Source organism: Osmerus eperlanus, chromosome 19 (assembly GCF_963692335.1).
Source record: "Osmerus eperlanus chromosome 19, fOsmEpe2.1, whole genome shotgun sequence".
Lineage (NCBI taxonomy): Eukaryota > Metazoa > Chordata > Actinopteri > Osmeriformes > Osmeridae > Osmerus > Osmerus eperlanus.
The window spans coordinates 1,098,807-1,123,437 of NC_085036.1; the positions used below are offsets into that span (position 1 = coordinate 1,098,807).

At 42.6% G+C, this 24,631-nt stretch overlaps 1 long non-coding RNA gene across 1 annotated transcript; it reads left to right on the forward strand.

Annotated features, from left to right (window-relative positions):
- Positions 1 to 4,399: 4,399 nt before the first annotated feature.
- Positions 4,400 to 4,733, forward strand: LOC134039582 (uncharacterized). Its single transcript, XR_009932793.1, has 3 exons — positions 4,400 to 4,479; positions 4,581 to 4,653; positions 4,720 to 4,733. It is a non-coding gene; the product is annotated as an uncharacterized LOC134039582 (long non-coding RNA).
- The last annotated feature ends 19,898 nt before the right edge of the window (positions 4,734 to 24,631 follow it).

Genomic DNA, 24,631 nt, shown 5'->3' on the forward strand with positions numbered 1-24,631 from the left:
GAGGCCTTAAGTTAAAACCTACTTCAAAAGTCTATGTTTATAATCAGTATTAGCCGCATCAACCAGACTAGATCAAAGTTTTCACCACCGTAGCGTGCTAGATACGTTTCAAGGAGAACAAGTAACTTAAAATGCACAATAATAGTTTATTATCTAAATAGTAAGATAATCAATACAATGATAATGAAATATCATCAAATACAAAACATACCTTCAGAGCAATGGTTAACAAAGGTATTCACAATGAAGACTAGGCACCTAAGCACCGGAGCTGTATCGTAAACAGAACTCAAAGTGATTGGTAAAAACGTCTTCCTATATACACCCAAACATGACAAAAATGGGGACGCCGGCCATATGACTGAAAAGTTGTCTAACGCATACAAATTCAAATTGGATCATTAATCAAGGCTGCAGTAGACCAAGTGGTGCCCTTGCAAGACATGGGAATATGTTAAAACGTTGGTGTGCTGCAAGCACAAACTCTGTAAACCCTGTAAATGTACATGTTACAGTATTATAATTATTACTAGAATGTAATACATAAAATAAGAAACAAAATCATATCAAACATGACATTAAAAGCTGTTTAGAACTATATTTACAAGAACACAACTTTTAATGATAATTTCAGTCTTCCTTGGTCCACCTTCCTCTTCAACTGTTGAGACCACCTTTCCAGAGGTGTGTCATTAAGGTGTGATTGTCATTTTAGCATTCATGCAAATCAACGACTGTCCCAGAGGAGTGTCTGGGTGACCAGTGACAAAGGGGCTGCCAAAACAGCCCTACACCACCAAGTGGCGGTCCGGGAAAGCGATAGGGACAAGACGGCGTTTACCACGCCATTTGGCCTATATGAGTACTTGAGAATGCCCTTCGGGTTGTGCAATGCGCCCGCAACCTTTCAGCGCCTTATGCAGGCCACAATGAATGATCTAGTCTTCCAAATTGTGTTGATTTATTTTGGATGATTTGCTTGTTTTTTCACTGACATTCCAGGATCATCTGTTAGGCTAGAGACAGTTCTACAGAGGTTGAGGGAGACGGGGCTGAAAGTTAAAATGGAAAAGTGTCATTTCCTCCAGCCTGAGGTCAGGTTTCTTGGTCACAAAGTGTCAGCTCAAGGCATAAGTACAGACCCAAACAAGATAACTGCAGTGGAAAAATGGCCTATTCCTAGTACTGTAAAAGAGATGAGGTCCTTTATTGGATTTTGCAGTTACTATCAGAGGTTTATTGAGGGTTTTTCCCAAGTTGCAGGGCCTTTGCAAGATGTTGTTAGAGCTAGTCAGTTGTTATGTTCTGCTTGGACACCACGGTGTCTACAAGTGTTTGAGCTGCTCAAGGGAAATCTAACTAGTGCTCCCACACTTGGCTATGCAGACCATTTATACTGGAGACAGACGCTAGTGGTCTAGGTTTGGGTGCAATTCTGTATCAAGTTCAAGGGGGGAAGAGGAAAGTCATAGCCTATGCGAGTCGGAGGCTCAGAGGGGCTGAGAAGAATGATAGAAATTATAGCAGCATGAAGCTGGAACTCCTTGCATTAAAGTGGGCGGTCACAGAGAAGTTTAGGAGTTATCTTTTAGGGTCCAAGTTTACCATCATCACAGACAATAACCCGTTGTGTCACCTCTCCATCGCCAAGTTAGGAGCCATTCAGCAGCGATGGGTTGCTCAGCTAGCTATATTTGAGTTTGATGTAAAGTATCGCCCCGGCCGATGCAATTCTGCAGCCGATGCTCTCTCTCGGCGACCAGCAACTGACGAGCCAGACCCAGACAGTGAAGATGCGGAGTACGACGGGTGTGTGGCCATATGTGACACCCTCAGAACAGGCACCACTCTAGACCGGGATCTAGTAGCGGCGCGGGTTGGGTGTTGCAAGGTCAGACAGCTGCAAGCGTCCGAGGCACGAGAGACAGTGATCAGCGAAGCAGCCTTGGATAACACCCCCACATTGCCTGGATATTCCAAAATGGAATTACAGAGTTTTCAAGCATCTGACCCCACACTTGGAGGGCTGCGAATTTTGGAATAGACAGAGGGAACCTACCCAACGGGAGAAGATGGGTCTGTCTAAACCTGTACGCTCTTTGTTGAAACAGTGGCCCCGGATCATAGACAAGGATGGACTCCTGTACCGGGTGATCGAGGATACTCATCTTGGAACGTGTCACCAGTTATTGTTGCCAATTTGCCTCAAGGAGCAGGTGCTTAAAAGCGTGCATGACCAGATGGGGCATCAGGGCATAGAACGGACACTGGGCCTGCTGAGATAGCAATGCTTCTGGAGTGGTATGCATGAGGATGTGGAGCAGTGAGTGAAGAGGTGCCAGAGGTGTGTGCTAACTAAACTGCCGCAGCCTAAGATTCGGGCACCCCAGACTCCATTCTTGGCTACTTGCCCACTTGAGGTAGTCACTGTGGACTACACTAGTCTCGAGCACGCCACAGATAGCTGCTTGAATATACTTCATGTCATGACAGATGTTTTCACTAAGTTTAGTCAAGCTTTTGTGACGCGAGATCAGAAAGCAGACACAACTGCCAAAGTCATCCTGAAAGAGTGGTTCATGAAGTAAGGGGTGCCAGAACGCCTACACTCTGACCAGGGTAGGAATTTTGATAGATCTGTAATCTCTGAACTATGCAAGTTATATGGAGTGAAGAAGACCCGTACAACACCCCACCACCCTCAGGGGAACCCACAATGTGAGAGGTTTAAAAGAACTTTAACCAGATCTCTTGCGCACACTTCCACCTGAAAAGAAACACTGTTGGCCTGAACATCTGGCAGAGCTGGTGTATGCATATAACGTCACACCACACGTGACCACAGGTTATTCACCCTACCATCTGCTGTGGAGTCCACCCACACCTTCCGATTGATGCAATGCTAGGCCAAGAGCGAGAAAAGGATGGCCAACCTGACTTGTTGTTTGTATACCAGAGTGCCTCCAAAATGCACACGCAAGAGCAAGAGAGTGTGCTGAGAGGAAGGCTGCAGACAGGCTGGCCCAGCAGCAAGGGAAAGTTTATTGTCCGCCTGTAGAAGTTGGGCAATGGGTATATCTCCGCTATCGACCACCAGGAAGGAATAAGATCTAGGATTCCTGGTCAGCTACTGCGTACAAAGTTGTAGATATTCAAGGAATCACATATGCAGTTGAGCCGCTGGAGGGGGGGCCGGTGAAGAGGGTGCACAGGTCCAAACTGCAACCGTGTGCGGGGCCCATACCTATGCCAAGGCAACGTGTTGTTGTTAAATTGTTTAATTGTAACTTGTTCAACTACATGTTCTTGTGGTTCTTCCCTTTGGGACTTACTTCGTTTTCACAATGTATGCTTCATGTTTTTGGCTACCCGCAATGTTTGGGGATATCTCGTTGTTATGATCAGTGACCTAAATGCATAAATGTAACGTCGCCCGGCCGCGCCTCCGGTGGAAGAACCTATCTTGGAGCTGGAGTCAGAAATGGACTTCATGGATCCAGAGTTTGTGTTTATAGAGGAAGTCAGGTACCCAGTGACTGAGAAAGCGGACAGGTACCCAGTGACTGAGAAAGCGGACAATCGGGAACCTGAGGTAACTGTAGAGGCAGAAAGGCATCAGGATGAGCTTCCTGACATGAGACATGTTCGGGGGTGAGGATCCATTGGGACAGGAGATGAGTGACGTTCCTGATGGCGACCCGCTGGTGGAATTGCCGCCTGACACGCATCCCATGCCGGAGAGCCTCTGTTTGCCCACTGAGGAACCTGAAGTACAGCCTGTACCTGTTCCAAGGAAGAGGAGGGAGGGAAGTGTTAGAGTAGACGCCCATTCCCCCACCTCGAAAAAGTCAGAGGATGACCGCAAGGATAAACAAAAACCTGTTTAACTTACCAAGGTCGGCGAGCAATACAGTGTCTTTTAGTCCAGATGTACTCTCTTAGGTGTTAGCGGGCATGGTTCTCCATATCTCAAATCTAAAGGAGTAATGTGTAGGCTATGGAGGAAGTCACCGAGGACGTTGACTTGAAGCAGGGGAGAATGTAGCCAGGTGAACTATGGGTAGGGATTGTTCTTGAGCGGTTCAAATACTATTGTTTGTTTTAATATAGGTTTGTTGTTTGAATAGCGGCTTATTTTGGTTGGGGGTTACACTGTCAATTTAAAAGCAGTTCACGTTTAGCTCGCGAGGGTGTTGAAATCGCGTTTCACGTCACAAAGTTAGCACGGGTAGATGACTGAAAGAGCTAGCTTCCAATACAGGTGTGTATTCTTGCCGACAAAGTTAGAAATAAGGATTAAAAACGTTTACTTTACATTAATAGTCTATCGATGTTAGTGTATGAGAAGACTGTGAATGTAACGGACCAATATTTGTTGTTGATGATAATAAATTCATGTAGATTTAGTCTGGATGGTGACTGCGCGTGAGCTGAAAGAATACTTACCACAAGGTGGAACGTATTGAGCAGCGGGATAGCGTAAGCGATTGAACATACATTAGCACATATAATTATTCAATATTGCATAATCTGTGTATACTAATAAATTGTGTTTATTTGTATGTCTTTGCCTAATCCAGAGGGGAGATATTGCTGGTTGTATTTCTGGTTTCCGTGTGTGATTTAGCACACAAGCTGTACACCGGAGAGAAAGTGAGTTTATATAAAGAAATGTCATGAACAATGGTTAATTGTCAACAATATGTTTTAATTTTGGAGTCAGGTGGCTGAGCAGTTAGGGAATCGGGCTAGTAATCGGAAGGTAAACGGTTCGATTCCCGGCCGTGCCAAATGACGACGTGTCCTTGGGCAAGGCACTTCACCCTACTTGCCTCGGGGGGAATGTCCCTGTACTTACTGTAAGTCGCTCTGGATAAGAGCGTTTGCTAAAATGACTAAATGTAAATTTACCAATGTACTCTACTGTGTGGCTCGTGATTAGTCGGAGTTTCAGTCACAGCACTGTTCGAACTGTATCCCTAATTGTACCCCACTTGTCGTAGGTTAGTATAGGTAACGTGTATTAGAGGTTTAGTATACTGTATTGTATATTAGGAGGGTTATTCTATTTTAGTTTAGTTTTCTAGGTATATTCATGTTTGACTACTTATACCAGGTTGCTTTGTGTTGTCTTGCCCTAAGGTTTCAGGGCCCAGTGTGACCTTGTGGTGTTGTGCATCTGACAATAAAGACTGAATGTGATCTGTATTCTATCATTGTAGTTGTCTGTCATGGGGTAAATATGGTGCAGGAAGGGGATTGTTGTGTCTTGTGATAACGAGGCAACAGTGAACATAACAACAAGGGTAGATCCCCTGTGACATTTGATTAACCGTAGTGAGACGTCTGAACTGGACTTGCATCACAGTCAACTGTTAGCGGCACATTTATTTCCGGGTAGTTAACAACGTAGCTGACGTCGCGTGTCGGTCAACACATTCCAACCATTGCACCATCTTGCCTGCCGACTTAACCACACTTAAACATAGTAATAGTGTGAAAGCTGGTGTGGGTACTCTTGTTACATGGCATATTAACTACACTTTCTTTCCCCTCTTTTACATGGTGCAATACCTCCGCTGCATGCCATTCATCGAGCACAATGAGTGAACCCCTGTTCGTCACCGATGCGTGGTTAGCATGACTACATAACGGTTCACCGGGAGGCTTGGAATCCTGTGCCGGCACTGTGGTCCGGACCCTAATCAACGTTGGCGTCTCGAGTGGTCTCGGCTCCACCGCTCAAGCGTTGGGTCGTTGGTCATCTGCAACGGTTCAATGTAACATTAAACCGAATGCAGTGAGGTCTGGAAGGGCAGAGAAGGATGGCGTCTACCCTCCCTACTTCTTAACAACCTAACGTCTCTCTTTTTATGTTTCTTGTATTGCATGCTAATATTCACTGATTTAGGTTTTGGCAGGTGGCTGGCCAGGCGCTGCGGCACGTGGAGCGTCAGGTGACGGAGTCACAGTCAACGTAGGATGTTGAGGCCGTGCCGCAGTTGGGTTGACGAGGCAACGCCTCAGTTGGCATGTCGAGGCCGTGCCTCAGTGGGGAATCGAGTCAGCGCCTCAGTTGGGATGTCGAGGCATCGCCTCAGTTGGGATGTCGAGGCAACGCCTCAGTGGGATGTCGAGGCAACGCCTCAGTTGGGAAACGAGGCAACGCCTCGTTGGCATGTCGAAGCAACGCCTCAGTTGGCATGTCGGCATGTCGAGGCCGTGCCTCAGTTGGGTAACGAGGTAACGCCTCAGTTGGGATGTCGAGGCAACGCTGGAAGTAGAGGCAGTGCCTCAGTCGGAAAGTAGAGGCAGTGCCTCAGTTGGGAATCGAGGGCCTCAGTTGGGAAGTAGAGGCAGTGCCTCAGTTGGGAATCAAGGGCCTCAGTTGGGAAGTAGAGGCAGTGCCTCAGTGAAAGTAGAGGCAGTGCCTCAGTGAGAGTAGAGGCAGTGCCTCAGTGATGTCAAGGCAGTGCCTTAGTGATGTCGAGGCAGTGCCTCAGTTGGGATGTTGAGGCAGTGCCTCCGTGGTAAACATGGCCCACGTACCCTATCAATAGATAAAGCTTAGGGGCACTCTCTGCGCCGAGCTACACTCGTCTAGATTATGCATGGCTACAGACACTCATTCACATATAGCATTGCACCTTCATGCGGTGCATTGGCACGGGGACACACAGCTCTATGCAACTCACGGTCACCCATTCATGATAGATAAGGCTTAGGGGCACTGTCTGCTCTGAGCTACACTCTCATAAGTAAGCATGGCTAGATAAAGCTTAGGGGCACTGTCTGCTCTGAACTACACTTGTGAAGGTTAAGCATGGCTAGATAAAGCTTAGGGGCACTGTCTTCTCTGAGCTGCCTCTTTATTAGGTCAAACATGTGCAACACGACGCTCAGTTCACAACAGATAAAGCTTGTGTAGGATAAACATGGCTAGATAAAGCTTAGGAGCTGTAACGGTGCGGCTGCCCGTTACCGCTAACATTATACCTGAACAAGACAAATGGAGTAGCCAGACCGACATACAAGAACAATGTTTATTTTAGACACAAACATACAACATACCGTAAGAGCCATCCATACATCGCATGGCAAACATTGTACAGGGCTAAACAGAGGCGAACTTCTTACCGTGCGGTGGCACGTTGACGTCCTGCGTCAGGACAGAGGAAAGACCCGACGTAAAGTCGGAAGGGTCTTTTGAACGTTGGCGCACGGAACGTAAGACGTTGTTGTTGGGATGATAGGGGTGTTTGTATTATGTGATCACTGGGGAGCTATTTAGAGGGCTAAATAATTATATAACATGATTGTATTTGTATTAACCTATCTGTATTATTATAGTGAATGTATTTATAGTTAGGCGGAATAAGTATTAGTGTAAGGATAATTGATTTAGGATAGGTATAATGGGTTAGGCTGTGCAAGTAAAAGGACAGAGCAGAGCAGGTTGAGGGGAGATGGGTCTAAGGTGAACAACTGACAAAACCTCTGACAGTTGAGTGGGAAATTACATGGTGAAATGACCAGAGTTAGTTCAATCGATTATTGAAAGTGTCTTTGTTATTTTGAAGTTATTTAGTTATTGGAAATTATTGTTTGGAGTTTTTTCTTTTCTATGTTTTTCTCCATACTGGGATGTGTGCCTGCTGCCACTGGCTAGTAAAACTTTTTGGATTTGTCCTAAATCTTTGAAACGCTGCCTCCAAGCCTTTTTTTCACCGCCGCAAAGTCAGCCATCCTACAGGAGCACTGTCTGCTCTGAGCTACGCTTGTGTAGGATAAACATGGCTAGATAAAGCTTAGGGGCACTGTATGCTCTGAGCCACACTTAAGTTAGCAGAGAACTCTCACTCACTCGCGTCACTCACACACACACACAGATACAGCTCGGGACGCGTCTGCTGAGCACACCTGTGAGGGTAAGGATGGCAAATACGACACTCATATCAGTCACATTTCTTGGCTCCTTCATGGGCTCCACATACACGCAGCAGTCTCATACATTTGTCTCATCGGGCATGTGGTTTGTGTTGGGGAATTCGTTCGCTTCTCTCTGCCCGGATGTCGAGCCGGTGTCTCAGGAGCCGGTGTCTCAGGAGCCGGTGTCTCAGGAGCCGGTGTCTCAGGAGCCGGTGTCTCAGGAGCCGGTGTCTCAGGAGCCGGTGTCTCAGGAGCCGGTGTCTCAGGAGCCGGTGTCTCAGGAGCCGGTGTCTCAGGAGCCGGTGTCTCAGGAGCCGGTGTCTCAGGAGCCGGTGTCTCAGGAGCCGGTGTCTCAGGAGCCGGTGTCTCAGTTGGGTGCGGCAGGGAGCCGCTGCGAGCACAACCATGTGCCAAATTCAAGTATTACAATAATGTATTGTAACGTGTGCAATAAAGTGTCAAGTAAATAACACTACTGAGTCCTCCTGCCTGAACCTGATCTAACAAGACTTGGCAACAGTTAACAGCGGCACAACTCTGCGAGCACATTTCCAGGCAACTTTTCTTGACGTAAGCAAATAAATGGGGTGCCATTCCGGATTGGTTTCAAATTTAACAATCGAACAAAAATTCTTGGGGGAGATGTTTTGGATATGTTGACTGGAGTTAATAAAATAAAATTGACCGGACGAGCCCGGTACCTAATCGGAAATGCAAGACCACCTACATCCACCAGAGGGGCCGTTGCTTCAAACCGAGGGGTGGGGGTCTGAATTGGACCCTATTGGCAGCAATAGTATGAACCTGCAGAGCCGGAGACCCCGGAGAGCCGGAGAGCTACAGTTTCAGGACCGCAGTTCTAGGACCCTGATAGCGCCACCTAACGATGTCACTAGATCGCAACAGGGAGTTAGATTAACTAACTAAAGTTCGGGAGGAAGATAGTGCACCAAGACTCCTCCTCTACTCCAATCAAGCAAATCGCAAAAGCACGGAAGAATGCGCACCAACTCCAATCAACTTCATACGCATCAGCCTAGCGAAAGCACGGAAGAATGCGACCAAACTGCCCGTATCAATTACGAGGTTTGTATTAAGTGTCTTCCGTTGCTCTGATCCTTGTGCTAGCATGCACAAGGATATTATTAGTTTTATTATTAGTGGAAATATATTACAAATATATTATTATATTTATTATTACACAAGGAAAACTCTGTTATTAGGATTCCTACCGGAGGAACCCTAATAACAGAGTTTTCCTTGTAATAATAAATATATTAATATATTTGTAATATATTTCCACTAATAATAAAACTAACAAAAACAATAGGTTTCCTCCTACCAGAGGAACCCTAATAATACAAGTGATAAAAGTAATAAAAATATACAAAATTTAAATGGAACAAAACAAAATACAAGCCGCAGTCTTCGCGGTGTCTCGAGTCCGTCTTAGACTCGAGCTGCCTTTGCAGTTTCCAAAACATATAACAACCCAGACTAGCCGCAATCTATCTGCAGTCTCTCGAATCCGTCTTAGACCCGAGCTGCCTTTGCAGTTTCCAAAGCATATAACAAACCAGACTAGCCGCACTCTATCTGTGGTCTCTCGAATCCGTCTTGGACCCGAGCTGCCTTTGCAGTTTCCAAAACATATAACAACCCAGAATGGCCGCAATCTATCTGCGGTCTCTCGAATACAAAAAACTGTAATAAAACAATAACAAACAATAATAAATAAATAAAAGTAGTAAAACCTTTCTGAGATAAAATTTGTTAAATGCTTTGGTAAAAAGACAGTTTTAAGCTGTCTTTTGAAAATGTTCATATTCGGGAGTCAGGTGGCTGAGCGGTTTGGGAATCGGGCTAGTATTCTAAAGGTTGCCAGTTCGATTCCTGGCCGTGCAAAAATGACGTTGTGTCCTTGGGCAAGGCACTTCACCCTACTTGCCTCGGGGGAATGTCCCTGTACTTACTGTAAGTCGCTCTGGATAAGAGCGTCTGCTAAATGTAAATGTTCATGGCATAACAAACGTAACTAGAGAGGGTACAATTTCTGGGGAAATTGTAGGGTGTAGGCTTGCTTGCGTTGGTTGGACAGGGGTCCGTTTTTTAATGACATTTTTACAACGGATATTTCTGTATTTTATATAAAAATGCATACTTATTATTTATAAATATTACATAGATTTAAAAGCATTTTTTTTTGCTGCTCATTTACAACTGAAAATACGAGTGAAGTGTAGAATGAAATGGATGTCTTCTCATTTCCCCTGCAAGAGGCAGCCTCATCGTTGAATCAAAACGAATAAATTTGGCAGACCGGTGTACAAATTGACCTAATCTCTATGACTTAAACGTCCTTTTAAGTTTTTCCCTTCTCGTGATATTTTCATGCATTTAGCCTACTCATTGCATTCATTCATTAATAAAGAACCCCCTTTGAAGATTATTCTACGACGTTACCCGGCAGTAGAAGATGGAATCGCGATTCAAACAGTACCATCTGCTAACTGAAAATATGCCCCCCAAAACGTAAATAAGCTTGACATTTATTTAGTGGAAAATCGCTCATTCATAAAAAGCTCACTGGTAGCGATCATTGTAAGGTAACAACGCAAAATGCGATATAGCCCTGTGTGGAGAAGCTGCCCCGGTAAATTCTACTACTACGGTACAGTACTAGACTACTGCTGTGTTCGTCTCGGTAGCGATTGCGTTGGTTGAATTCGATTAAACGTTCCGTTGTACGGTTTAGGCTGAAATTAATTATTTTCATGAACAGATTGACAAAGTTTAGGCTGTGGCAATGAAGTTCAGGTTAGTAGTTAGATAGACTTTTGATTTAAGTAAGGGGAGTGCCGAACATGTTCTGTCGCCGTTTGACTTCCTAAACAGCTGTGTATGTTAGATGTTTTTGTCGTGTGTCTCGCGTAGGCTACAGCGTTGCAGTGATACACTGGATTGAAACCACAGGTAATGATAATTTCACCCACAAATCGTTTACTTGTAATCTAATGTCATAATAAATCCTACAACGAAAATGTATATGTGAGGAATGTTTATTTTAACGATTGAAAACAGATACATCATAGACCACTGTAGTATGTGTTGCCCGGGCAACAGAGGCTAATGTCATGATGCTAATATTTCAGTGAAATAGTAGACTACCGTTTCCGAAAGTAGATGTGGGCTTACTTCCTTAATAATATCAGCTAATATTGTACATTACACATCACAATTGTGTGTCATATCACAAAGTAAAATGAGTAAATAGTTATCACCCTTGCCTCTTTGCTTGTGGCGTTTCTGCAGCTGCCTTGCAGTAAAGCTATAGTTAGCCTAGCTATCCCTTAACAGATGCGAAACGAATGTTCTGCCAAAGGTAGTCACGCGTGTTTTCGTGACGTAGTGACGTTAGTAACGTCAGTGACTGTGGCTAGCAAATTAGCCACCGTTAGCTTCACTTTTCGCCACAAAAACTTAAGCTCAGCCTAAACCATGCAACGGAACGTAAATCCCAATAGAAGCAACTCAATGGCTACCAAGACAAAACTTTTGACACCTAGGTTGTCTATGTAGGCCAAATATTGACTGAGTTTTAGGGGGGCAAAAAGAAATAAAAATAATAATAATAACTAGAGAGGGTACAATTTCTGGGAAAATTGTAGGGTGTGCTTGCTTGCGTCGGTTGGACAGGGGTCCGTTTTTTAATGACATTTTTACAACGGATATTTCTGTATTTTATATAAAAATGCATACTTATTATTTATAAAGATTACATAGATTTAAAAGCATTTTTTTTTGCTGCTCATTTACAACTGAAAATACGAGTGAAGTGTAGAATGAAATGGATGTCTTCTCATTTCCCCTGCAAGAGGCAGCCTCATCGTTGAATCAAAACGAATAAATTTGGCAGACCGGTGTACAAATTGACCTAATCTCTATGACTTAAACGTCCTTTTAAGTTTTTCCCTTCTCGTGATATTTTCATGCATTTAGCCTACTCATTGCATTCATTCATTAATAAAGAACCCCCTTTGAAGATTATTCTACGACGTTACCCGGCAGTAGAAGATGGAATCGCGATTCAAACAGTACCATCTGCTAACTGAAAATTATGGAAGCAAATTGTTACCAAAATTCAAATGAAAATGCATTTCCAGAAATGCATTTGCATTTTAAGAATGTGGCTGCATTATTTGACTCATAAATGAAATTAGTAATCAATCATCCTATTTTCATTTTAATTTTCTTCTTCAAGAGTGCTCAATCTTTCACTTAATTAAAATGAAAAAGAAATAGACATTTGAGATTTAATTTTCAAAACATGCCCCAGCAAATAGATACCAAAATTCAATTTGAAATGTAAAATTTGAAAATTAAAATGCATTTCCATAAATGCATTTTCATTTTAAGAACGTGGCAGCAAAATCGTGACCACAATTAAAATTCAAATGCATTTCCAGAAATGCATTTTCATTTTCAAGAACGTGGCTGCAAAATCGTGACCACAATTCAAATTCAAATGCATTTCCAGAAATGCATTTTCATTTTAGGAACGTGGCTGTAAAATCGTGACCACAATTCAAATTCAAATGCATTTGCAGAAATGCAAAATGAACGAAAAAGCATTCTGAGCGGCGCAGCAGAGTGACGTCAGTAGCCGCTCTTCTTCAGCTCCCTGCTGACCTAGCTATCCATCTTGTTCGGTAGGGGGCGGTGTGCACATCTGCATTGCATTACATTGCAAATGTGCCGGGAAATTGATTGAATTGCCGGGTCTTTAGAGCAGCGTTCCCCAACCGGTGCCCACCGGTCCGCGGACCGGTAACGGTCCGTGAGTCATTTCGTACCGGGCCGCACAAAAAAGAATTTATAACATTATTTCCTTTTAATTGATTATCAGAGTCTGAAAGAAGTTTTATTCTGAAAAATGACCTGATTCTCTCCTCCGCGGGCCTTTTCCCCTGAGCAAAAAAGCTCTGCAAAGACGTGTGTTTACTCATTTTTTAGCAAGTTTGTGGGCTTTATTGAACGGTATCATGCGCGTCTCTTCCTCTTGACACATGACAAGTGATAGTTACCACTCAATGAAGCCTGTTTGAGACAACAACTCTATCGGTGTTTTGGATAAAGGCTATCCTGAGATCGCCACTAAAGCACTGAAAACCCTGCTTCCATTTCCAACATCAAGCGGGATTTTCTGCCGTGACAGCAATCAAACAAAATTTTGGAATAGGCCTGAACTGGATATAAGGAACGCACTTCGGGTGTCACTGTCGTAGCTTATAGTCACACACAACAGTGGGACTGACACATCGAAAGCTAGCTAGTAACAATATAACGATGGAAAGCCAGGCTAAGAAACTTAAAGATGGGTCAATTGAAAAAACGGCCGTTTATTTTACATAAAACTCAAAAAACTATTTTTCGCTCAAATCAGCTAAACTATTTTTCTCGCGCGCTCCGCGCGCTCGCATTAGGTGTGGAAGTCACTAACTAGGATCACATCAAACCCAGAATGTACATGCATTAGCAGCGCAGCTGTCCAGGGCCTATCTTTCCTCCCAGTCCGTTCTGCCGGTCCGTGAAAATATGTCTTACATGAAAGCGGTCCGTGGCGCAAAAAAGGTTGGGGACCGCTGCTTTAGAGGACGCATCACAGACCATGGCGCTCCCTCAAATTGTGCAAACACTGTTAGAATTAGCTGAACAGGTAGAATCTAATAATATATCTGAGTCTGATGCCCGTGACCGAGTAGAACAAGTCATAGAGAGCTTGGCTGCATACTCTGCCGTCACAGATTTACACATTAATTGTAGCTCTGCCACTGTTTTATTAATTGTTTGACATCACGTTGCTCAGTCTGTGATGCGTCCTCTAAAGACCCGGCAATTCAATCAATTTCCCGGCACATTTGCAATGTAATGCAATGCAGATGTGCACACCGCTCCCTACCAAACAAGATGGGTAGCTCGGTCAGCAGGGAGCTGAAGAAGAGCGGCTGCTGACGTCACTCTGCTGCGCCGCTCAGAATGCTTTTTCGTTCATTTTGCATTTCTGCAAATGCATTTGAATTTGAATTGTGGTCACGATTTTACAGCCACGTTCTTAAAATGAAAATGCATTTCTGGAAATGCATTTGAATTTGAATTGTGGTCACGATTTTACAGCCACGTTCTTAAAATGAAAATGCATTTCTGGAAATGCATTTGAATTTGAATTGTGGTCACGATTTTGCAGCCACGTTCTTAAAATGAAAATGCATTTCTGGAAATGCATTTGAATTTGAATTGTGGTCACGATTTTGCAGCCACGTTCTTGAAAATGAAAATGCATTTCTGGAAATGCATTTGAATTTGAATTGTGGTCACGATTTTGCAGCCACGTTCTTAAAATGAAAATGCATTTATGGAAATGCATTTTAATTTTCAAATTTTACATTTCAAATTGAATTTTGGTATCTATTTGCTGAGGCATGTTTTGAAAATTAAATCTCAAATGTCTATTTCTTTTTCATTTTAATTAAGTGAAAGATTGAGCACTCTTGAAGAAGAAAATTAAAATGCAAATAGGATGATTGATTACTAATTTCATTTATGAGTCAAATAATGCAGCCACATTCTTAAAATGCAAATGCATTTCTGGAAATGCATTTGCATTTGAATTTTGGTAATGATTTGCTTCCATAGAAAATATGCCCCCCAAAACGTAAATAAGCTTGACATTTATTTAGTGGAAAATCGCTCATTCATAAAAAGCTCACTGGTAGCGATCATTGTAAGGTAACAACGCAAAATGCGATATAGCCCTGTGTGGAGAAGCTGCCCCGGTAAATTCTACTACTACGGTACAGTACTAGACTACTGCTGTGTTCGTCTCGGTAGCGATTGCGTTGGTTGAATTCGATTAAACGTTCCGTTGTACGGTTTAGGCTGAAATTAATTATTTTCATGAACAGATTGACAAAGTTTAGGCTGTGGCAATGAAGTTCAGGTTAGTAGTTAGATAGACTTTTGATTTAAGTAAGGGGAGTGCCGAACATGTTCTGTCGCCGTTTGACTTCCTAAACAGCTGTGTATGTTAGATGTTTTTGTCGTGTGTCTCGCGTAGGCTACAGCGTTGCAGTGATACACTGGATTGAAACCTCAGGTAATGATAATTTCACCCACAAATCGTTTACTTGTAATCTAATGTCATAATAAATCCTACAACGAAAATGTATATGTGAGGAATGTTTATTTTAACGATTGAAAACAGATACATCATAGACCACTGTAGTATGTGTTGCCCGGGCAACAGAGGCTAATGTCATGATGCTAATATTTCAGTGAAATAGTAGACTACCGTTTCCGAAAGTAGATGTGGGCTTACTTCCTTAATAATATCAGCTAATATTGTACATTACACATCACAATTGTGTGTCATATCACAAAGTAAAATGAGTAAATAGTTATCACCCTGGCCTCTTTGCTTGTGGCGTTTCTGCAGCTGCCTTGCAGTAAAGCTATAGTTAGCCTAGCTATCCCTTAACAGATGCGAAACGAATGTTCTGCCAAAGGTAGTCACGCGTGTTTTCGTGACGTTAGTGACGTAGTGACGTTAGTAACGTCAGTGACTGTGGCTAGCAAATTAGCTGCCTTGCAGTAAAGCTATAGTTAGCCTAGCTATCCCCCAAGTTAACAGATACGAAACGAATGTTCTGCCAAAGGTAGTCACGCGTGTTTTCGTGACGTAGTGACGTTAGTAACGTCAGTGACTGTGGCTAGCAAATTAGCCACCGTTAGCTTCACTTTTCGCCACAAAAACTTAACTTGAGCCTAAACCATGCAACGGAACGTAAATCCCAATAGAAGCAACTCAATCGCTACCAAGACGAAACTTTTGACACCTAGGTTGTCTAGGTAGGCCAAATATTGACTGAGTTTTAGGGGGGCAAAAAGAAATAATAATAATATATATGTGAGAGAACAAAGGTTGTGCCCTTGCCGAAGGCAAAGCACACCCAATTATAGACTAATATAATTTGTGATATTGTGGAATGTTAAAGGTCCCATGACATGAAATGTTCACTTTAGGAGGTTATTTAACATTAATATGAGTTTCCCTAGCCTGCCGTTGGTCCCCCAGTGGCTAGAAATTTCAATAGGTTAAAACCAAGCCCTGGGTATTCTTCTCCGCTTTTGAGAAAATGAAATGAAAGCTGAAACGGTTTTGAAAATGCTGGTTTTATGATGTCATAAGAGCGAAGGTTACCTCCCCTTTCTCTGCTTTGCCCGCACAGAGAATTTGGCCCACCAATGAGAAAATGAGCTACGCACGTGCGAGCGCGATATTGGTTTTCCTCGAGACATCATGGCTTGCAAACGACCGAAGCATGGCAGTTATTCCCTCCTCTTTCTTCCTCATAGCATTTCAAGCTACAGACACAGAAACAGCACGTCCTGAGTAAAGCTCATTGTGGGACTGCTCGTAGTGGCTGTAATTCTGCACCAAGGCTGAATTTCGGGAAAGAAACTTAAGATACAGTACTAGGGGACCACTAAGGCCTATATAAAAGCATCCAAAAACAGCATGTCATGGGATGTCGCTTTAAGGCGTCATAGATTGTTGACATTTTCTTCTGGAGCAAAGACGAAGGTTAATAAATCATGTCTGATAACCACAATATTGTTATGGTTATGCAACGCAGGGCTGCCAACTTTTCAAAACACCTTGAAGTGACATTTGGTGGGGCCAACCAAAATGTTGCTGCGTACAAAGTGTTGTAGAAATCAAGACGTCCGTAGAAGGTAGTAGAAAAAGGAGTCAGAGACAAAATATCTTTCAAAATCTCAAGGCAGCTCGATGGTTTATTTCGGCAAGGCAATAGCGCATTCACAAGACATACGAAAAAGACCAATGCCCCAAAATTCATGTTTTATAGGCTAAATGAGAATAATCCCCCGCCCTGGATGATATGACGGCACTATCTCAGAAAGTCCCTAGATTTCCTAGTATTCTAACTTCCTCCCCCCATCATTACCTTTTAGGCACTGTTTTGGCTAGTAAAGATGTTGATGAACTTCTCCACAGCTGAATCCACCCTCTCTCAAGTACTCCCCCTCCAATGTCCCAGGCCTGTCCTTGGATCCCATCATAACAGACTCTGCTCTTCTCCTCTATCACTCCTAATTCGGGCCTGGTTCAACAACAACTGATCACTATTGGCAATAAAAGTGGTCCCATGAGATAAAGCTCCCAGTAATTTCACCCCTACTCTTTACCCCCTGTCTCATCCTCTCATCCTTTCTTGACAGGCCCTCTTGAGCCTGATGACCTCACCATAGGCTGTTGTGCAATATGGTGGGGGGACTTGATTTGCCAAATCAAGTCCCCCACCAGACATTCTCATCTGTTTGGAGAAAACCAGTTTCAAGCGGAGTTTATCAACTGCGCAGTGATTTTCACCAACGCAGTTAGGAGTCAGCCATTTTAGGCCCCAGAACCTAGCCTGGGGTAACCTTCTCTAGTTTGCCTTGCCACCCCATAATCAATCTCCCACGACAAAAGCAACCCCCCCCCACCCGACGAGCTTTCACATCATAAATTGACGTCTGTACACGGACGTTTTTAACGTTTATAATGTCTGTACACTTTAAAATTGGGTGCTACCACTTCATTTGTTTCTGAGGGGAAACCAGATAACGATCATTGCAACTGTAGGCTATTTTGTAAGCTACTGAAAAAATAATTATGTTTGTATACTATATCATATTCACATTTCGAAAAAGGTATACATTTAAGTTTGCTAAAGTGCCCACTAGATGGCAGTGTATGTGGAACATATGTTCCATCTAGAATAGGCTTATATTACTAAAAACCTAAGAAGCTAAGAACAAGCTTCTGCGCAAGACCGGACGAGTCGGTCTGGAAAGATGGCGCGGTCCCTTTCGCGCTCTCGCTTGCCTCACTGCGCCACTGCACTTTTCATAGAAATTAATTGGGACGCCATCTTTAAAAAGCAGGCTTGCTGTGTCTACTGTATAAGTCTATGAGTCGAACACACCTAATATGATTTGATATTCTGTTCATTACTTTGTTTTTCTTTTGCTTATTTTTCTTTTGGTTCTTGTATTGAAGAACATAATTATTAAATATCCACTTTTGCAAATCTCTTGAGTCTACTGAGTCTGCTGGCCTACCACCTTCCTTGACGCTGGAGCTACACTACCCACACAGTGTGTCATTGCCTCATAAAGTAGCTGCAATTCCTACATCAAAAGGGTCTTATGTTCAAACGTGTGTTATTGTTGGATGCCAGAGGCCCCTATCAATGATCTCAGTTTTCAGTATTGTCTGACCAGTTAGGCAGCTATCTAGGGTTGGAAGCTTTTGAATCAACAATAATGGATATCCTGCCCAGGACAACAGCTCACAATGGAGTTTTTGAATAAGAGTGGATGACATTCTGAAGCTTGTGGCAAACCATGGCTGGGGGGAGAAATAGGCAAAGGAGTCATTGTGTGTCTCTGGATTTGTGTTATAAAAGCTGAGGATAAGTTTAACCAGAGTCCTTTTTGTCTCAGTCCGAAAGTGTTTCTTTATTAATGGGATATGCCAACATGTTGAAATGTATGAGTCTATAATGATTTAAAAAAAATTGCAGTAGATTTCATATAGTAAAAGTGATGGTAATCGGTTGTTATTGTATAAATGACTGATTCAATAATTTTCTTTCTTTACAGTTTCAGATATTCCAAAAAATGGTCCCATCAAATACCAGAGGTTCGACTCACCAGTACAACATTGATGCTGTCTCTCCCATTCTGCTACTTTGATGGCCTGAGCATTCTTCCCTGTGTTTTGAACCAGTGTGAGATATGGTTGGTGGTTGCCATGGATAACGCTGAGTTTATTTCTGTTGTGTACACAACCTGGGTTGGGTGTTTGAGTTTGGCAGTGGATTTATTCTTTGACACAACAAAATCACAAAAATCATCTCAGTAAATTTACATTGTAATTTTGCAAGTACTGTCTTCATAGCATAAACATATAAAAAATGTTCGCCTTTCACAAAATTCTTTGATAGGAATTTGGAATAATATAAATTGTTCTTCGAGGCCCATATCACCTAGTACCCCTTTTTATTGGGTGTGCTTTGCCTTCGACAAGGGCACAACCTTTGTTCTCTCACATATATATTATTATTATTGGGTGTGCTCAAGCCTTCGGCGAGAGCACAACCTTTGTTCTCTCACATATATATTATTATTGTGAGAATGCTGTTAAGCATTCTCACTATTGTTTTCCCGTTTCTCTTTATTGTTGGAATGCTGCTTCAGCATTCCAAGTATTGTTCTTTGAATCTTTATTCAACTTCTTCATATTCTTCTATTTCTTCCTTGACACCTTTCAGCGCCTTCAAATCTTCAGCTATTAAAACCGTTCAGCTATCAAAAAATTCAGCAGTTTCAGGCTATGACTGCTATGACTTTTCAGCTTTCTACCTCTTATGTTTGAATTAATATGAATCAATATTCATAATATTTTTAACATGGTTTTCCAATGGAGTTTTTTTTCAAATCCTCTCGAACTTCCTAAAACTTCTTCAACTTCCAAATCCTTCTTCTTCCTCAATCTTTCAGCTAGAGCCACCATTTAAACTTTAAAATGTTGACAAAACCCTAAACTATTTTTTTTATCCGCTTTTTGATATCTATTCAACTTTTTTCAATATCACTGATTATGTTTCATGACTTTTTCAAGCCGTTTCTGAGATTTACATGGGTGTGTACGTGAAACCCTAGAGTGCAGACTGAAACGCTTAGAGTGGAGGGCAGCTTCGGATGTCGTTGAAAAAATATTTCTAGTTTGCCAGCATTGCCACAGTTTTCGCTCTTCATGCTTCATTTTTGGATCAATAGATAGCTAATTTTGTGCTGGTCGTAGACAGTTGTCTGTAGAATCCAACAGACGTACACATTTGTTCAGAGCCCCACGAAAGCGAGACAAAGTCCAACTCTCGCCCCATAGAGACCAATGCAAATCTGGTGACAAAATCGTCAGAGAAAGCAAAAAGAACAAGATTTTGAAACTGCCGGTAGAGTCGTATTTCTGACCGCACAGAAATATAAAGGACATCTCTGGTTTCGGCAGAGTCTTGGGTCTCGGAAAATATCCTTATTTTTTGGATTGGACGTATAGTTTTGCGTCTAGGTCAACTTGTTTGAGGTGTGGATGCTAGGTAAATGTTCGTTTTTCTCTCTGCCTAGCTCGTTAGCCATCACAGCTGCGCCATAGCCGTGGCAACAAAACAACTACATTCATACAATCATGTAGACCAGTGGCGGAGCCAGGGAATTTCCATTGGGGTGGCCAGGATGGGGCCAGTGATAATTTTTGGGTGGCAAGCATGTGTCTCACCAGGCGATGCAGAGCTATTTTAGACACATATAGGAAACATCTCAACATTATTCGGAATTCAGGTGAAAAAAAAGAATACACTTATTCTGTATTCATACTTGCACTTTCAACCTGACCTGTATATGAATAGACACACTTTAAGCCAATTGTAAATAAGATAACATCATATCAAGCTGTACTATATGTGAGTCTCTATACTGTATACCTGGAGGTCCATTTAAGTTGCTGCTCTCTGGGGGCTCCTCATCCTCACTCTCTGCCTGTTTTTTCTCCATCTCATCCTCATTCTTTGCCTTAGCTGTCTTCTTTCCACTTGCCCTGAAGAAGGACGCTATGTCTGCCTTCTTCCTCTTCATTATTTTTCCCTCTTTAATGACACCTATCCAAAATGCATACTGTATATACCTGACACAATCATAACACGTTCTGGCAACGTAGTTATCAAATACAGCATAGCATATAGCAATTTTAACAGTTTACTATGTTCTCCTCCGATCTAGCTTGCTTCTAAACTTCGCAAAATAGATAGTCATGGGTGGGATAGTCACAGTTATTAGAAGACAAAAACAACATCCATTATGATATCATACCTTTCTGTTTTGCGTTTCTTCACTTAGCCGCAGGTGCCGGTCGAAGCGTCAGGTGGTAACAGGCATTCTCAGGCCATGCTTGAGCCGTTTAATTCAAATACAGGATGTGTGCGCGCTGCGCGTGGCTAAAGGGTCCGACAGTGTACTAGCGGTGCGAGAAAGGTTCCGCATTTTTCCACAGCCGTCAAAACTTTTAACCGCTCTGATGTGGTGCTTGGGGTGGCCAATGGGGTGGCCGAGATTCTACGGGGGGTGGCCGTGGCCACCCCCGGCCACCCCCTGGCTCCGCCATTGATGTAGACGCGTTTATTGAGTAATCGCATAACTAATTACACATGTAAACGGAGTAATCGTATTATTGGCATAAACCGACAATTGCTAGTAATCGGGTTTCTCATGGTCAAGTAAACGTACCAATCACCTGTGTGATAGACTGAGTGGTGCGTGTCTGTCGTTACGGTGATGGTGCAGCTATGATTGCTAACGCGCTGAGGGCAGAGAATAAGAGAAATGTAGCTAGAATCCACACCTCAAACAAGATAACCTAGACGCAAAACTGTACGTCCAATCCAAAATCTAAGGATATTTTCCGAGACCCAAGACTCTGCCGAAACCAGAGATATTCTTTATATGTCTGTGCAGTCAGAAATACGACTCTACCTGCAGTTTCAAAAACGTGTTCCTTCTGCTTTCCTGGTGCGTGTTTGTTTGGTTGCCACTGCGATGGAGCAGCTGTGATCGCTAACGAGCTGGGCAGAGAATAACTAATGTAGCTAGAATCCACACCTCAAACAAGTTAACCTAGACGCAAAACTATACGTCCAATCCAAAAAATAAGGATATTTTCCGAGACCCAAGACTCTGCCTAAACCAGAGATATTCTTTATATGTCTGTGCAGTCAGAAATACGACTCTACCTGCAGTTTCGAAAACGTGTTCCTTTTGCTTTCCTGGTGCGTGTTTGTTTGGTTGCCACGGTGATGGCGCAGCTGTGATAGCTAACGAGCTAGGCAGAGAGAAAAACGAACATTTACCTAGCATCCACACCTCAAACAAGTTGACCTAGACGCAAAACTATACGTCCAATCCAGAAATACGACTCTACCGGCAGTTTCAAAATCTTGTTCTTTTTGCTTTCTCTGACGATTTTGTCACCAGATTTGCATTGGTCTCTAAGTTCAGTTGAGTTCTGGATTTTAATAAGTATTTATCAATCTGCAGATTGGGAGAGCAAACCAGACCTCTGACAATAAATGACAACACAACACCAGGCTTAGGTCTCAATCATCCTCTCGGCTCTGAAGGCCGGTGGACCATCTTTTATAGGGCACAGGAATGTAAACATAGATAGTGACAGTCAGGCTGTAATGACGTTACAACAGTCTCAGAGGAAGAGATTCACAGCTCACAACACATGACCACTCAGACTAGAGAGATCATAGTTGGCGCTCTCCTTGTAGTCATGACAAAGGACGTTTACCCAGTACTTTCTCCTGATCCTGAACATCTATTAACCCTGACACATAGACACAATCTACTCTTATTAATAGCAAGCTTACATGAGAATATACTAACTAGTATCCAATGACTAGTTCTATTGATTAGTGAATAATGTAAGCACACCAGAAATCGCAATTTCTTCCACACTAGTAGTCTACTATTTCACTGAAGCATTAGCATGACATTAGCCTCTGTTGCCCGGGCAACACATACTACAGTGGTCTACGATGCATCTTTTTTCAATCGTTAAAATAAACATTCCTCACAAATACATTTTCGTTGTAGGATTTATTATGACATTACATTACAAGTAAATGATTTGTTGGTGAAATTATCATTACCTGTGGTTTCAAACCAGTGTAGCTCACTGCAACGCTGTAGCCTACACGACACACTACAAAAACATCTACTAGTACACAGCTGTTTAGGAAGTCAAACGGCGACAGAACATGTTCGGCACTCCCCTTACTTAAACCAAAAGTCTTTCAATAGGTGAAACTATCTGACTACTAACCTGAACTTCATTGCCACAGACTAAACGTTGTCAATCTGTTCATGAAAATAACTAATTTCAGCCTAAACCGTACAACGGAACGTTAAATCGAATTCAACCAACGCAATCGCTACCAAGACGAACACAGCAGTAGTCTAGTACTGTACTGTAGTAGTAGAATTTACCGGGGCAGCTTCTCCACACAGGGCTATATCGCATTTTGCGTTGTTACTGACAATGATCGCTACCAGTGAGCTTTTTATGAATGAGCGATTTTCCACAAAATAAATGTCAAGTTTATTTACGTTTTTGGGGGCATATTTTCAGTTAACAGATGGTACTGTTTAAATCGCGATTCCATCTTCTACTGCCGGTAACGTCGTAGAATAATCTTCAAAGGGGGTTCTTTGAATGCAATATGAGTAGGCTAAATGCCTGAAAATATCACGAGAAGGGAAAACTTGAAAGGACGTTTAAATCATAGAGATTAGGTACATGTTTACACCGGTCTGCCAAATGTATTCGTTTGATTCAGCTATGAGGCTGCCTCTTGCAGGGGAAAAGAGAAGACATCATATTTCATTCTACACTTTACTCAGTGGTGTAGTGGTAAAAATAGAAGTGGGTAAACTATGAATTTTAATATTTATTTATTCACAGGGTCGTCAAGCCCCCCCCCCCCCCCCGAGACGAGCTTTCACGTCTGTTTCACACACCCCCCCCCCCCTCCCCACGCATTGACCGGACCGTGAGACACACACATTTCAGCCCCTTCACAGAGGCTTGACAACCCTGTTTATTTATTCATTTTTACGTTTCATTAGGCCTATTTGGATGGAACCGGTAAGGTTGGCTTGTATCTGCATCATCGTAATTAAAAGAACGTTAATAATAGTAGGCTAGCCGTTTGTCCCTAATCCACCACGTGTGTGTACATACTTCGTGAATCCTGATTGGTGTCGCCGCCGCAGCCGCAACGCATTGATTGGAGGGTCACAGACCCTACAGCATAGATGAAATGATTCAGACTACAGCGTTTATATGTTAATCATTTAGTCTTTGGTGTTTTAAAATTACACCAAATTTATTTCGGATTATCCCAACGGCAGAATACGAGGCTCAGGGAACTTACATGTGCGTAAACGCGCATACACGCTATTTAGAGGTGGATAAACACAATTTCTGCAATTTAGAGGTGGATAAACGCTATTTCCGAATTTCGGGAGGTGCGTAAACGGCGTTTACGTGCGTTTAGCCCCCATCCCTGAGTTCACTCGTATTTTGAGTTGTAAATGAGCAGCAAAAAAAAGATGCTTTTAAATCTATGTAATCTTTATAAATAATAAGTAGGCCCTATGCATTTTTATATAAAATATACAGAAATGTCAGTTGTTAAAATGTCATTAAAAAACGGACCCCTGTGCAAACGACGCAAGCAAGCACACCCTACAATTTCCCCAGAAATTGGAACCTCTCTAGTTTTATATGTTGTGCAGGAGTAATGCAATATTCCATTGCAAAATTCTTCCATTTCCTTTTTGTAGCAAAAATATTCCTCTTAAGGAATTAAGTCAATACTTGGGAACGGTGACATTTGTCATCATGGGTGGTAGTTTTTACGTGTGTGAACCACCCAAAATCAAACAGATGTGTCAAAGGAGTAGGCTTGTCCAGGCCTGCAATGCACCTGTACACAAAAGCTGCACTATCCAA